This window comes from Canis aureus, chromosome 22 (genome assembly GCF_053574225.1).
Source record: "Canis aureus isolate CA01 chromosome 22, VMU_Caureus_v.1.0, whole genome shotgun sequence".
NCBI lineage: Eukaryota > Metazoa > Chordata > Mammalia > Carnivora > Canidae > Canis > Canis aureus.
The window spans coordinates 8,127,249-8,141,843 of NC_135632.1; the positions used below are offsets into that span (position 1 = coordinate 8,127,249).

Genomic DNA, 14,595 nt, shown 5'->3' on the forward strand with positions numbered 1-14,595 from the left:
TCTAGAATTACCTCCGCAAATACAAGTTAGAAAAGTCAGAGAACAATTTCTTCCTAAGCATTTATTAGTAGTTATTCTCCAAAGAACAGAATGTTTTATTTTTAGCTATTCAAAAGTTATACCAGATGTTATACCAACAGTTAAATTGTTGAAGAGACTTTTAGCTGAAATCAGCTCCAGAGAAAATTAGATTAATGTTATATCTTTTTAAATTTAAAAGATTTCCAACTAAAATGAGGAATACTCTGTGAGCATTTTATATATTTAGAGAAGATAGAAAGGAACTAAGGAGGATTTATGTCTTCCCATATTCATTTTACATATTTTCATATTAGATGAAACTATTAAAAATTTATAAAAGTTATCTATAATAGAATAGAGAAAAGGCATTTACTTTTGCTTAAATTTACTCAAAATATTTCTTCTTTTATTTTTAAGATTTTATTTATTCATGAGAGACACAGAGAGAGGCAGAGACAGAGGGAGAAGCAGACTCCGCGAGAAGTCCAATATAGGACTCAATCCAAGGACCTCGGGATCACGACCCAAGCCAAAAGCAGACACTCAACCACTGAACCACCCAGGTACCCCCTCTTCAGAATATTTCTAAACTAATTTGGGGGGATCTCTAGGACACCATTCTCTGGATAATGCAGCTGCTGCAGCCACTTGCCTTCTGGGGCTCATAAGCTAGTAGATGAAATGAAAAGATACATAAACATTGATTCAGAGTGTGATTAGGCATAGCTAAGGAGCTCTGCAAACCTAAGAGAAGGAGGGAGTAGTTCTCACGAGGGGCATCAGGTTGGTACTTTTTTTTTCTTGATTGTTTTTGCTCTTTTGGTAATTGTATCCCAAGTAACATTTGGAAAATAATCTCTTCCCAATTGGATATTGTTTGGGGGGACTGCCAGAGAAGAGTCCATGCCTTCTTCTCTTCATGCTGAGCCTATAATTTAAGTCTCTCTCCCAAAACTTTGAAGCCAGTCAGAGAGACTGGTTGACACCTTTTCATTTTTTTTTTTTTTAAGATTTATGTATTTTAGGGAGTGAGAGTAGTAGAGGGAGAGGGAGAGAGACAATCTCAATCAGACTCCCCACTGAATGTGGAGTCCGATGCAGGGCTCAATTTCAGGACCCTGAAATCATGACCTGTGTTGAAATCGAGAGTTGGAACACTTAATCAACAGAGCCACCCAGGTGCCCCACAAATTCATTTTAGTGGCAGCCTTGCAAGATGCTTGAGACCTGCTACATGGCATCACAAAGGTGTTCTTGTCCTTTAAGGACTTGGTCTCAGAGCTGCCCTTTTATTCTGTACCTAATATGTTCAATAAATTTATTCTCTGTTAAAGTTAGCATCTAAAAGAACCGCAACTGCTACAGAGGATAACAATACAATTAGATTAATTTTGTAGAATTGCATACTTTATTTCATAAAGTGGGATTTTTGTAAAGTATCTTTGCAAATTGTTACTGCATCTAAAATTTAGACATGATTTTAGGATGTAGGTTGACTGTGGCAGTCTCATGTTAGGATCAGTCTAATTACTGAGACAAGATTCAAAACAAATTAGCATTTTCCTGTTAATGCTCTGCTATTCCTTTTATGTGCTTTTTTAAAGGATTTTATTTATTTATAACAAACACAGAGAGAGAGGCAAGACATAGGCAGAGGCAGAAGCAGGCTCCCTATGAGGAGCCAGATGCAGGACTGGATCCCAGGACCCTGAGATCACAACCTGAGCCAAAAACAATTAACCACTGAGCCACCCAGGTGCCCCTATTTGCTTTCTGTATCCTCTCTATTGTGTCTCTAAACTGTTCCCTTAGAACTTACAAAATCCGGTGGTTTCACTGTAATCCCTTTAGTCTATTACAGTTTGCTTATAGAAATAAGATGAAAATATAAAACAGTAATTATCAAATGAAACAAGGCCTAGATGAATTCCTGGCACACAATAGTTAAAGCAATTAATGAACAAATCAATGAGTAAGAGTGATGAGTGAACAGTATATACAATATGCCCTGTGGAACTTCAGAGTGGGGAAAAACCACTTCAGCTTGGAGTGTCAGAAAAATGTTTCTGAGTTGTTGAGAGAAGGGCAGGATTTGAGCAGATAGGTTCCTGGGTCTGTTTTAGGTGCTTGGAATACAGTGGGGACAAGAGAATATGACTGCTCTCATTGAGCTTACATCCTAGTGGGGTGATGGATAATAGAGAAGATAAATGTGAACTATAATTTCAGGTTGTGCTAACTGCTCTGAAGAAAAATAAAACACATTAAGGATCAGAGTTGAGAGCTGCTATTTTAGGTAGACAGGTCAGTAAAAGCTCTGAAGAGTTGATGTTGGAGCAGAAATCTGAATGCAGCAAGGGAGTGCACAGTAGAATATTTGGAAGAAGAGCATTCAAGGCTGCAGGAAAAGTAGGCAAATGCTCTGAGGTGAGAATGGGCTTGGTATATTTAAGGAAGCGCAAGGAGGTTGATGTGGCTGGAGTTAAATGAGAATAGAAGTGATCAGAGGAGTGAGCAGCAGCAAGATACAGGGCCTTTAGCGCCACGTTTTCTTCTCCAAGTCCTTCCATCCAACTGAGTATGTGGATGATCCATCCAACACCTCAGCTTCTCATTTCCTTGATCTCATTTCCCAAGGCCTCCCCTGTTTCTTTCAGCCACTTGGTTCCACTGCTGCACTCTGGACCTTGTCCCCTACACTCTGGACCCTGTCCCCACCTGAACTGTTCTGTCTCTGAAATCACAGTTTCAGACCTTCTTTCCTCTTGAAATTGATTCCACTCATTGGTCAATATAACTTCCAACACCCCAATTCTTCAGCTTTAGATGAACCTTCAATACCCTTGCCCTACTCTATCTCTCTCTATTCAAAAGCCTCTGCCTATCTATATTTTCCTCCTTATCCAGTTTGGATTCCCAACCCATCACTGCAAGCAACTCAACACTGCCAATATTCTAAAACCTTTCTGTTGTATTTTGCACTGCACCTCTCATCTCTACCATATATGAATTCAACTCTCCCATCTTTTTTCTTGCTAGTTTATGGGCAACAAAGACCTATGGGAGAAAATATGCAGAAGCCTCCCAGACTATCAAGCTTCTATATTTATGATCATTAGTCTTAAGCCTTTAACACTGCCTAACTAGCCCATGATTTCCCTAGTCAGCTTTCTCATTTTCAACAATCTCAAGCTTTCTCTGCTCCCCTTAAGCCTCTGACCCATGCACCACCCCTTCTTGTTTTCATCACTGCCTGCCTATTTCTTCACAGAACAAATAGAAGTGATCAAATAGGAATTTTCTTCACTTCTGACCAACAAATTTAAAGTCCTCTCTGTTCTGTGCGCTGATACTCCTTTTTCTCTCCTATTCCAGTAAAAGAGGCATCCCTCAGGTTTCTGGATCCTATTCTTTCCAGTATCTTGTCACTTTTGTCTTTTCTGCTTATCCATCTTCCTGATTTCTTCTCATGAAAAAAAAAAAAAGAGGCATTTCCAATCTACCTCATCTTAATATCCCTTGACCCACATCCCTCTCTAGTTACTACATGCTGTCTCTTCTCCATTTCTGAAAAAAGTTCACCTTCCCTCCCCAAGTCACTCCTGGTAACATTTCCAGGACTTTCCATGTTGCTAAATCCAATGTACATTTTTCAGTCTTCATCTTACTAGATGTACAGCAACATTTGACATGATTGATCACTCTCTCTTTCTAAAAAAGTATACTTTTGGGGGGGGAGGGATGTTAAATATCTTCTCTTTTACCCTTTACATCTCTAGCAAAGTTTTCTCATATTTGCAAGACAGCCCTCTTAGTTGGACATCTCCCCAGAGTTTTGTCCTTAGCCTTTTCTCTCTACAAACTTATGCCAGGTAGTTTGGTTCATTTCTTTGGCTTTAATTAACATCAATCTGCTGATGACTATCTACTTTAGATCACTAGTCCTATTGCTCTCCTGAATTTGAGACATGTAACTACTTATCATCTATATGTGCTTAGATATCTAACAGTTACTTCAAACTCAAGATGAACAAAATTCGGGCACCTGGGTGGCTCAGTGGTTGAGCGTCTGCCTTTGGCTCAGGTCATGATCCCAGGGTCCTGGGATCAAGTCCCACATTGAGTTCCCCTGCCTGAAGCCTGCTTCTCACTCTGCCTATGTCTCTGCCTTTCTCTGTGTGTCTCTCATGAATAAATAAGTAAAATCTTTAAAAAAAAATGAACAAAATTCAACTTATCTTTTACAAACTTGCTCTTCTTCCAGTGTTCTTTATTCAAGAAATAACTTTGCTATCCACCCAGTTGCTCAAATCAGAGACATGTGTGTCACTCTTGGCTTCTTTCTCTCCCTTTCACTCACCACAAATGATCCATTACCGAGTCCTATCAACTCTACCATCTTAAATATCACTCAGATTAGTCTACTTCTCTCTATTTCCATGGCCTCCCTGCTCATGCTTGGGCTACCTTATCTCCCTCCAGTTAACTAGTTCTTTGACTCCATCTTATTAAGCTCCCCATTCTCCTCACCCCCATGCATTTCCTACACAGCAGCCAGAATCATCTTCCAAAATAGAAATCACATCCTTTGACTGCTTAAAACCCCTCCGTTGATTTGCATTGTTTTTGGGATAAAGCCTTGGCTCCTAGCTTTATTTCCAGTCTCATTTCTCTCACATACACCTCTTCCCATGTGGTATTCTTTCATTTCCTTCACTTCTATTGTCTGAATCCTCCCTCTTCCATCATCTACCAAAGTAGCTCATATGCATTCCTCTGGCTTCAGTTTAAACATCATTTCCTCCAAGAAGTTAGGAGAACTATTTTGTTTACATAGTACCCTGTGCTGTCCTTATCGTAGATTTAACAAATATTGGTGTAATTATTAGGTTAATTACCTTTTTTTTTTTTTCCTGGATTGTAGGAACTGTGTTTTTCTTGTTTTGCTCCGTATCACTGGTGTCTGTCACTATGACTGGTACTTTTTAAGCTCCTATTAAATGTTGCAGAGAGAGAGAAAGCAATATAAAATGGAGTACAGAACAAAATCTGCGTATATTTTAAAGGTAAAACAAGGATCCAAACGAATTTTGCTTTCCTGTCACACAAGTATGGTTTGCATTAAACCTCACAATACAAGTTATATATCATCATTTCTTTTTTTCTTTTAGTGGGAAAACATATTTAGAACATTTAGTCTGCAGATTCTATTGAATGGACAAAACCAGATATTTACTTAGACCAGTGATTTTTAGCCTAGGCTGCCCTTTGGAATCACTTGGGGAAATTTTTAAAAATTCTGTTTCCCATCCTTGTAGATTGTCTCATCCTTGTAGTTTGTCATTTAACTGGCCTGAGATTTGTTTTGTTTGTTTGTTTGTTTGTTTGTTTGTTTGTTTATAGATTTGTTTTGCCTGTTTTTTTAAATTTTTTTTTAAATTTTATTTATTTATGATAGTCATACAGAGAGAGAGAGAGAGAGAGAGGCAGAGACATAGGCAGAGGGAGAAGCAGGCTCCATGCAGGGAGCCTGATGTGGGACTCGATCCCAGGTCTCCAGGATCGTGCCCTGGGCCAAAGGCAGGCGCCAAACCGCTGCGCCACCCAGGGCTCCCTGGTTTTTTTTTTTTTTTTTTTTAAAGATTTTACTTATTTATTCATGAGAGACACACACAGAGAGAGAGGCAAAGACACAGGCAAAGGGAGAAGCAGGCTCCATGCAGGAAGCCTGATGCGGGGCTTGATCCCAGGACTCCGGGATCACACCCCGAGTCAAGGCAGATACTCAACCGCTGAGCCACCCTGGCATCCCAACTGGCCTGAGATTTGTAAAAGCTCTCCACATGATTCTGATCTATAGCAGAAGTTAAGAACATGACAGATACTGGACCTTTTTCTCTGTGACATGCTTCACTGACTGATATTTGAGCCTGTTGAAGAACAAGAAATTCAGTCAATCTATATTCAGCAGTACCCTGATCCACCCATTGGTGCTTCAACTGCAATTAAAAACAGCTGAAACAATAAAAAGAATTTGTTGGGACAAATAACTGTGAAGTCCAGAGGAAGTGTTGGTTTCAGACAAACTTGATCCAACGGCCCAGTTGATGGCCCCAGGAACCTCATATCTTTCTGTTTCTCTTACCTGTCTTGGTGTTGGCTTTCTCCTAATTTAGGCCCTCCTCAGGGCCAAATATGACTGCCAGAGGCACCTGTTAGGTGAGCCCATCTTTGTCCCAGTGTCATTATTAGAAAAAGTTTTTAGATTCACTCTGATTTGACTGGTTTGGGTTACAAACCAATTGCTATGTTCAATGGGTTGGAATGTGTTAGAACAAGAGTGGAGTTCTCTTACCAGGGATCATACCAATTCCCAAATGAGTCTCAGGTCTTTTGGAAAAGAGGAGACAAAAATCAATGCTGAGACCACCAAATAACTGTCTCCTATAACTCCACAGCGGTTGGCCCTACCATTGTGTAGAATTTGGGTACAAAACTGTGGTAGTATTTTATAGTATTATACTGTATACTTTACTGTAAAGCACATAGTATGTTTTAAGTAACATAGATCATTTGTATTTCAGAAACCAAAAAACCTCCCTCAAAAACATAAATAAATACCATAGATAGGTTTCCACATCAATTCCTATAGTGACCACTAAGAAACTAAATATGATTGTATTCGATACAAAACCATTTAGTGAGAAAGAATGTAAGAACAGAAAATTTTATTTGAACTCTGCAAATAGAAGTTGCCTCATATATGGTGTTTGCTTAGTGCCTCAGTGAACAGTGTTTTTTTTTTTTTTTTTTTTGGCCTCATTAAAAAAAAAAATCTTAGGCCCTCCAGAGTGTCTGACTTGTGGACTCCCACCCTCTAAGCTGAGTGTTACCAGCCAAAAAAGATTCTGTTGAGCTTCGCTTTTTATAATTTTCATTATGAAGTCCACAGGATTTAAACTACGCCCCAAATATATTATTGAATTATAATATTGTTTATGCCATTCCGAATGACATATGCTAAAAAATAAAATAACACCACATACACACACAAATTCCACTAAAAGCCCTCCTCCCTCTGCCTATCCCCCAGGGGATGCTAACTCTCCCTAATTGGAAACTCACTCTTCTAGAGCTTACTCTCACCAAGTATCCTTCTAATTATAATGTGGCTTTGCATAAAAAGTTTCCAATAGACAGAAAATGTGCTAACCAGCAAACATGGATCTGGGGTCTGCTTATAGTTATATTTCCCATTGCAAGTTAATTCATTGGTGTTCATCAGGCCTTAGACACCCATTGTGTCTATGTGTGCTAGCATTTACATTTCTGAGTTTATAAAACTGAAGGCCACATTTCAGAACAAGACTCGTGCCATAAACTTTACTAAGACCAGAGATATTATCCTGTTCTGGTGGCCAGACAGTCATTGTTCAAGCCACCCACACCAGACTCTTTTCTATTCGAGTAAAATCCTTTTAAAAGAGAGGCATGGGACTCCTGGGTGGCTCAGTCAGTTAAGTGGTTAAGTGTCTGCCTTTAGCTCAGGTCATGATCCCAGGGTTCTGGGACCCAGCCCTGAGTCCAATCGGACACCCTGCTCACTGGGGAGCCTGCCCCTCCCTCTCCCTCTGCCAAACCCCACCACCACTGGCTTGCACTCTCTCACTTGTTCTCTTGCTCTCCCACACAAATAAATCAATAAAATATTTTAAGAAAAAGAGAGGTAGACTTTCTTTTGCCATTTAGAAATGCAGTGCCTGAATTCTGTCTGTGTACCCAGCAAGGTGGCACATGTCCCCAGACAATAGTGAAAGGGGAACAAGACCCTCTAGTGTCATTGTCAACCTTGAAGTTCCCTGAAAAGGGAGCGCTTGTGGTGAAGAACTCAGTAACTAGAATGTGAGCATTGAGTAAATATTGGCAGTAAATTCTGGAATAATCTGTGGAGGGAGAAAAGCAGCTTATTTGTAAAAGATGGAGACTAAATTCACCTGCAGGGCTTCAAGTTCTGCTCTTCTTTAAAACACTTAGAGGGGCTTCCAGTAATAGAACATCATCAGCAAACCTTCTGCAGAGATGCAGTTGTTGTTTTGAGCTATAGAAGATTTCAAACATACACAAAGTCGATAGAATAGTATAGTGAACCCTCATTTGCCTATCAATTTTAGGAACAATGAACTCACGGCCAATTTTGTTTCATTGCAACCCCACCCATTTTGCTCCGTGGCACCCACTTCCTCTCCCATGTCATTTTGAATAAATTTTCAGACATCATTTCTGAGATGGAGATTTTTCAGTCAGAGAGCTAACTTGTTTTGGATGATAATATGAAAATGGTCACCGCAGTTAGGAGACTTGCATTTCTTCAGATAATGACTCCCTCACACTAATGTATCCTTGATAAGTATGGGATTAGACTACATTATCCCAGTCAAATTTCACTTGTTCTTGGTAGAGTGTGAGGTGTGCTGTTATGTAAGTGGGATTATTCACAGGAAATCAAGAGCAAGTCTGAGGACTTCAGGAAAGGTGCAGAGGCCAGATCCTCACCTTGAGTGAGGGAATTTGAGGGCTCGGATTCCAGTTGGGAGAAACAGGCTAGAGGACCACCTGTAGGAGGCAGGAAACCTAGCCCTTTAGTTTTTCAGGCTGGCTGGGAGTTAGGCAGAGAAGATCTAGGGTCAGGCTCTCTGCTCAGCTCAGAGGAAGTCTGCTTCTCCCTCTCCCTCTCCCTCTGCCTGCTGCTCTGTCTGCTTGTTCTCTCTCTCTCTCTCTTTCTCTCTCTCTCTCTCTCTCTGTGTCAAATAATAAATACAATCTTCTTAAAAATTATAAAATATACTTGTTAGGAAATTAATTAATTTTTAAATTAATCTGTTCTGGCCTTTGAGTCCATTAGTAATTTTTTACCCCTTTGCATTTCATGAAAATGCAATGCAGATGAATTAACAGAAAATAGAAGAGAGAATAGGCTATGCTAAAGAAGACATTTTTGCTGAGTGAAGTAAGTCAGTCGGAGAAGGACAAACATATGTTCTCATTCATTTGGGGAATATAAATAATAGTGAAAGGGAATATAAGGGAAGGGAGAAGAAATGTGTGGGAAATATCAGAAAGGGAGACAGAATGTAAAGACTGCTAACTCTAGGAAACGAACTAGGGGTGGTAGAAAGGGAGGAGGGCGGGGGGTGGGAGTGAATGGGTGACGGGCACTGGGGGTTATTCTGTATGTTAGTAAATTGAACACCAATAAAAAATAAATTAAAAAAAAAAAAAAGGAAAAAAAAAATAAAGAAGACATTTTTAGGGACGCCTGGGTGGCTCAGTGGTTGAGCGTCTGCCTTCAGCCCAGGGCATGATCTTGGAGACTGAGAATCGAGTCCCACATTGGACTCCCTCCATGGAGCCTGCTTCTCCCTCTGCCAGTGTCTCTGCCTCCCTCTGTGTCTCTCATGAATAAATAAAATCTTAAAAAAAAAAAAAAAAGATAGTTTTAGAATGGGTTTTAGGACTATTTTCGAGTCGTGCTTCACTTCAAAGGGACAGGAAAATATTCAAATGAAGGTGGCATAGGATTAATGTGAAAATGTTGGGGATGCCTCTAGTTCTGTTGCTCACTTTGCAGGATTTGAGGCCAGCACATTAGCTCTTTATGTCTAGTTGCCTCAGTAGCACACTAAAAAAGATGTCTGTGTGTCTATGAAAGAGAACCATGCAAGAAGGTGCAGGTGAGGCCTGGGAAAGGGGATTTACCCTTTATAGAAACAACGAAACTGGGATTCTTAACCTGCAATCTTTGGAGAGCTTCAAGGTATCCATGAACCTCCTGAAATAGCATACAAAATTGTGTATGTGCCCTTTTTTTCTGGAGTATTGGTCCATGGCTTTTATCAGATTCTCAAACCACTGGAGAGGAGTAAATGCTGCTTCCTTTTTCCTTATTTACTTTTTTAAAAGAGTCTGGAAGGTAGAGATGGGAGGTATAAAAATTATTCAAGTTAGAGGGATAGAAAAGAGGGCTTATTGATTTAGTGAGCTATCTGGAGGGATCCCACTGGTTCTTGAAGCTGGAGCAGAAGGCAGGTAATCACACTGTCTGAAGCCTGCCATGGGGGGAAGGCAGAGAAGTGGATAAGAAACCATAGAGGGAAATTCCAGGTGAGAGCAGGTAGTTGGTAATTCTTGAAAGTGCATGAGGGAAATAGGGATTAATTAGGTTTGAAATCTTCCACAATAAAATATTTTTTAAAAAATAAAGCACCCCAGAGGATTCTGAGAAGACGCCAGAGTCGGAAGCGCCAGATTTCTGTCTTCCTGCTTGGACAACAACTACATTGGCAGACTCTGTGTGATGTAAATATGTTAGAACTCTCAAGTTTATGGAAGACTTGCAAATTCCAGGAGAAGGGTTGGATGGTAAACTGAGGTTAAGTTTGGTCAATTTCAGCTCTGAGTAGAGTGTGTAGCAGCTACTCGTCTCCTACCCCTCAGCCCCTTGGCAGGCTGCCCAACTTGTGTTTCTGGAGCAGTTTGCACACAGTCTGTAGGAGCCAGGATGGAAAAGAAGGACCCTGTCCTCCAAATATGAAGGATCTGTGCTCTGACTATAGATTGCTATTTCTGATCACAGAGGTGCAGTCCTTGTTGTTGTACCATTCTCTGTTGCAAGCCCCTACCCCTCTGGCTAAAGTTACTTCCAGGGGATTCAGAGGGCTGGCACCTTCCTCCCACCCTTCAGTTTTTTCTTTTCTCCCTTTTGGGAGATAGGCATTGAAAACTAGGACATTTGGGTCTCCCGGGTGGCTCAGTGGTTGAGCATCCACCTTTGGCTCAGGTTGTGATCCATGGGTCCTGGGATCGAGTCCCACAGGAAGCCTGCTTCTCCCTCTGCCTCTGTCTCTGCCTCTCTCTCTGTGTCTCTCATGAATAAATAAATAAGATCTTTAAAACAAACAAACAAACAAAAAACAAAACCAGGGCATTCAAAAGCAACTGCATATAAGGAGAAATTAGAAAGTCACTGCACGTGCTCAGAGGAAAGCACAGGCTCATAAAAGACCTAAGAAGACCCTAAGCTTACACCTCAGGCTGATCCTTGGCACAGAGTCAGCCTACAACAAAAACGAAAAACAATAAAAACAGCAAGACTTGGGGAAGTAGGGGGATCTGATTCTCAGGGGTATCACATTATCAGATTTAAATGTACTGTTTTCAACAAAAATCACAAGGTGTACAAAGAAACAGGAAAGTATGACCTATTCAAAGGAAAAATAAAACAACCAGCAGAAACTGTCCCTGAAAAGAACTTAATGGAGAATTTGATAGACAAAGACTTTGAAACTATTGTCTTAAAGATGCTCAAAAATTAAAACAAGATGTGGAGAAAATCAAGAACATGATATATGAACAAAATGGAAACAAATAGACACTTTAAACAAAACAAACAAAAATTCTGTAGCAGAAAAGCATGATACCTGAAATTAAATATTCGTTAGATGGATTCAAAGGCAGATTCAAACACAAAGAAGAAAGAGTCAGTGAACTTGAAGTGAGGACAATGGAAATTATACCATCTGAAGAACAGAAAGAAAAAAGATTGAAACAAAGCCTGTAGGGCACCATCAATGGACCAAAGAACACATTGTGGAAGTCTCAGAAGGAGAAGAAAGTAGCTAAGAGAATATTTGAAGAAATAAATGGCTGAAACTCTGTAAGAATTTTGGAAAATTCACAAATTTGTAGAAACTAAAGAACTCGACAAGAAATTAGAAAACAGAGATGAATGAATACAAATACACCACATACCAAAACTTATGGGACACAATGAAAGCAGTACTAAGGGGGGAATGCTTATAGTAAAAACAAACAAAAAAACAAGAAATATCTCAGGGCATCTGAGTGGCTCAGTTGATTAAGCATCCGACTCTTGATTTTGGCTCAGGTCATGATCTTGGGTCACGAGATGGAGCCCCATGTTGGGCTCAGAGGGGAACATGCTTGAGAGTCTCTCTCCCTATGCTGCTTCCCCTGCTCAATGTGCACGTGTGTGCATGCGTACATGCTCTCTAAATAAGTAAATCTTAAAAAAAAAAAAAAAGAAATATCTCAAATCAACAACCTCACTTTACAACTTGAGGAACTAGAAAAAGAAGAGCATAATAAACCCAAAGCTAGGAGAAGGACGGGAGTAATAAAGATCAGAGCAGAAATAAACAAAATAGAGAATAGAAAAATAATAGAGACAGAAAGTAGAATGGTGGTTGCCAGGGAGGAATGGAGAGTTATTGTTTAATGGGTACGGAGTTTTGGTTTTGCAACATGGAGAGGGTTCAGGAGATGGATGGTGACGATGGTGGCACAAGAATATGAGTGTACTTAAGACCACTTTAAAATGGTTATGATAATAAATATTATGTTATGTTTATTTTACCATTAAAATATGAGAAAAAGAAAACTTAAATAAAGGGGCCCAGATGAGATTACAAGGGGACCCTTAGAAAAAGTCCCTGAGAGCCATTGAGTTTGTCACAAGAGAAGGCAAATGGCCCATGTCACCCTATGGCTGAGTGGCTGGTAATGATCTCCCCATTCTCTGCCTCCTTTTCTCCCTCAATTCCGTTTTCCTGATCTGCTTTTCTGAGAGAATAAGCCCACTTTCTTGAGACCTTAAGTGCCAAGTTTGATGCAATGATTATGGAAAAAAAAGTGTGAAAATGCACTTTAATTTTCTGACAGTCACATACACTAAAAAAAAATCTCCGGGGACTGGTACCCTAGTAATATTGATACAGGGGCATCAAATAAAAGAGTAAACAATTTTATGGTATTTTGGGATTAATGATCCAGTTTTCCTGAATAGGAATTTTAGGGATAGAATTTTGTTTAATTACCACCCCTGGACTGCTGTTCACTTATTTTTTCATACAAATCCAGCTTTCATAATATAACAATTTCTGTTCTTTCAAAAATGAGCGTAATAATGTTACTTGTTTTAGTAACAGTGATATAAAATCTTGGAGAAAAACATAAATGCTTAGGAAAGGTCTGAATACTCCTAAGGTACTCTACAGTCTTTTCCTAAATCTCCACTTAAGTCAGACCTTCCAAATGTATGAATTTTTATGTCTTTACCTTCAACTGTGAATATCCTCTTCCACTACCTCTTCCTCACACCTACTCAGGAAATTAAAGTCATTCAACTAGTTTCATATTTACATACGGGTTATGTGAAAATTGTCACCCTGTCCTTCACCTCTTGGGCACCAGAGGGCAGATATCATAAATCTCAGGATAGAATCCTTTTTCCCTCCACAGCAAAGCTTTCTCCTCTGGATTTGCTCCAGCACCTTGTAGAAGCTTAAAGGAACAATTCCGTTTTGCTCTTCCTCACAGTTGACATCTTTCCTGTGGCTGGTTCGTTCAACCCACCCATCAGAATCAGAAAGTAAGGATTACTCAGGAGGCAGTCCCACCACCCTTTATCAATCTGTACAATCAAAAGAATCGTCCTTGTAAACAATCAGTTCATAATCTTTTTTGTTCTTGTTAACTTTTCATTGTTTTTAGGCTAAAGACATTCTAAAATTCTATTCGTTAGTCTAGCCTTCAAAGCTTATAAAGTAGGATAGAAGTGAAACTGCTTTAAAAGGGGACAGAAGGGCAGCCCCGGTGGCGCAGAGGTTTGGCTCCGCCTGCAACCTGGGGTGTGATCCTGGAGACCCGGAATCGAGTCCCACATCGGGCTCCCTGCGTGGAGCCTGCTTCTCCCTCTCCTTCTGCCTGTGTCTCTGCCTCTCTCTGTGTCTATGAATAAATAAATAAAATCTTTAAAATAAAAATAAATAAAAATAAATAAAAGGGGACAGAAGGGATCCTTGGGTGGCGCAGCGGTTTAGCGCCTGCCTTTGGCCCACGGCGCGATCCTGGAGACCCGGGATCGAATCCCACATCAGGCTCCCGGTGCATGGAGCCTGCTTCTCCCTCTGCCTGTGTCTCTGCCTCTCTCTCTCTCTCTCTCTCTCTCTGTGTGACTATCATAGATAAATAAAAGTTAAAAAAGAAAAAAAAATAAATAAATAAAAAATAAAAGGGGACAGAAGCGCCATAAAATTGCAAAGTAGGTTACCTCTATGAGATATGTTAACAAGAAGGCCATTTCTTAAAAGAGTCAAGTTAACATTGCTCTGATGCTTGTGAAAGTACTCTTATAGTTTTTTTCCCCCCTTAGGATTTTATTTGTTGTTGAGCTTCCCTTTTGAGAAATTTTCATTTTCTAAAGCTGTTAACTCTTGTGAACTTATCCTAAACTTCACATTTGGAACAACTCAGATAGACATTTATTCATTTATAGAATATTGTGGATATTAAGAAAACTAGGAATTGGGGGTGCCTGGGTGGCTCAGTCGGTTAAGCATCTGCCTTCCACTCAGGTCATGATCCTAGCGTCTGGGGATTGAGCCTACTTTGGGCTCCCTGCTTGATGGGGAGCCTGCTTCTCCTGCCTCTCTCCCTGCTTGTGCTCTGTCTCTCTCTATCAAATAAATTAATAAAGTCTTTTAAAAAAAGAAATCT

At 40.0% G+C, this 14,595-nt stretch overlaps 1 long non-coding RNA gene across 2 annotated transcripts in view; it reads left to right on the forward strand.

Annotated features, from left to right (window-relative positions):
• The first annotated feature begins 327 nt into the window (after positions 1 to 327).
• The window catches only part of LOC144293725 (uncharacterized), a 42,277-nt gene continuing 28,009 nt past the window's right edge, over positions 328 to 14,595 (forward strand). Inside the window, exon 1 of one of the 2 annotated variants that reach the window (XR_013360956.1) lies at positions 328 to 584. This is a non-coding gene — a long non-coding RNA (uncharacterized LOC144293725). The remainder of the gene's footprint in view (positions 585 to 14,595) is intronic. The other variant, XR_013360955.1, reaches the window with a different exon arrangement.